Below are 2,114 nucleotides of genomic sequence, written 5' to 3' on the forward strand. Positions count from 1 at the left end.
TCATCAGGAATACGGAGAAGAGATTGAGCGCATCTGGCTTCCAGTGAACTATTAATCTCTGTAGTACCTCCAAATGAGGTCATCAAGCTGCGACCTGGTTGACAGGCTAGACTCCACCGCTTCGCAAGTTGACAGATTATGTAACTGCCAGACTTATAAAAAAAGGAGTTGCAGATTTGAAAACACACAGGGATCGTTCAAGGTCTATGGTTCTTCCAATAAGATTTCAGCCTGGAACACACTCTGAGACATTTCTAACCTCTCTAATAGGGTCTCTATAAGTTGGAATTGACTGAACAGCAGAGTTTGGTTTTTGGTTTAGTGATTACAGTTGTATAAACTATTTTTAAAGCTATTAAAATATTAAGAATTAAGACATGCAAGAGCGCTGAAGAACTGGTGATAATACTCATAATGGTAATAAATCACTGCTTAATTTAAAGCCCTGCTGGTGTTGCTAGGGAAGTGTTGGACTATAGGTCAGCAGTTCAGAGCCACCATCAGCTCCTGTAAAGAATTAGAAGGTCTCAGAAACCCTATAGAGGGTCATCTTGAGTCAGAATTGACTCGGTGGTAAGTGAGTTTTGCTTTGAAGTATCACTTCTAACATCTGAAATTTTATTTTAAATTCAAACATCAATATAATTATAACTCTCGGCCAATTAGCGCATTCAAGGTCTTTTCATTTCATTACAGTTTGAGAATTACCTTGAAATTGTTCCTCCTGAAGAAAATTTCCTTTAAGGGTTAGTTCTCCTCTTCTGAAAAAAAAATTGGAAATGGAATTAAATGCAAGTAAACATATCTCAATATATGTTAGCAAAAATCAGAAAATAGATGCTCTTTCCCTAAACTAAGCTCTTTTCCCATGGAAACAGAAACTTGGGTTTCTTGAATTAATTACTAAACCCTTATCAAGGATCATGAACACCCTCATGGAAGTTAAACAGGGCCTTTCTCAAAGAGGTGACAATTACAAAGATCACCTGATCATGCCTTTTGAGGACTAAGTATGAATTTGTTTTCGTAATTGAAAGTTTAGGGATATAAGCTTATGAGGTAAGCCAGGTGGTCTAGAAAAACAAATCCAGTGACACTCATATATGTGTAAGAAAGAGCTTTGTATCAAGAAGTAATTGTTTATCAGGAAAACATCTCAGCCCAGTCCGATTCAAGTCCATCAGTCCAATACCAGTCCATAAGTCCCTCTTCTGACTCACAGAGCCACATGCAATGATGCAGAATGAAGGAAGAACACAGGTCCATGGGTACAAAGTCTTGCAGATTCAAAGGCAGCACATGCATCTCTGGGGCACTTGCAGCAACCAGGGTTAGCCAGCTGAACAGTGAAGGTAGAGAGAAGGTAGAGAGAAAGGGGATGGTTCCCAGGACTGTCCTTTGGAAGAGGTCATGCCAACAAGGCTGTGACCTCATTGACAGGCTTAACTCCACCCATACACACACACACACACACACACACACATATATCTTCAGGTTGAAATGAAATTATGTAACTACCAAGCACATATACTTAATAATTTATAAATTTAAGTGTATAATTGTTTTGCTCTAAAAAATAGGAATAAGAATTAATAAAGTTGCCTGAAGAAAAGTGAAACAGGAATTAGACCGAACTGGCAAATTACATGTTAAACACATATCCTCTGACATGACAGACTCACGTAACTGCAGGCTGATGACACAGGAAGGTGACCAAGATGCAGGAAGACCACAGTCTGGTGGGCGCAGAGTTGAATGGATCCAAGGTTGCTGAAAAAGTGGCAGGGTATTGACAGCTCTCAGGGTTTGGCAGCCCACATGGAGGCACCCCTGGAGGCAGGCACAGAGTCACAGCAAGGATGAAGGCAAAGGGCAAGAAAGAAAGGGTCAAGTTCCCAGTTTCTCCCTTATAAAAGGCTCACCCCCCAAGGAGTGATCTTCAGGCCTTAACCTGATGGACATAATGTACTCCACTCCCACCTCAAAACAGGTACCATCAAGTTGACATAAAAACTAAGTACCAGAGGATACTTGTATTCAAGAAAATTGATAAAAAATACCACAACATCTCAACAACAAAACATGAATGATCCAGCTAAAAATGGGCAAAAACC

This window comes from Echinops telfairi, unplaced genomic scaffold, assembly GCF_000313985.2.
Source record: "Echinops telfairi isolate 266 unplaced genomic scaffold, ASM31398v2 ScPeMD7_7472;HRSCAF=8510, whole genome shotgun sequence".
In the NCBI taxonomy this organism is placed as follows: Eukaryota; Metazoa; Chordata; class Mammalia; order Afrosoricida; family Tenrecidae; genus Echinops; species Echinops telfairi.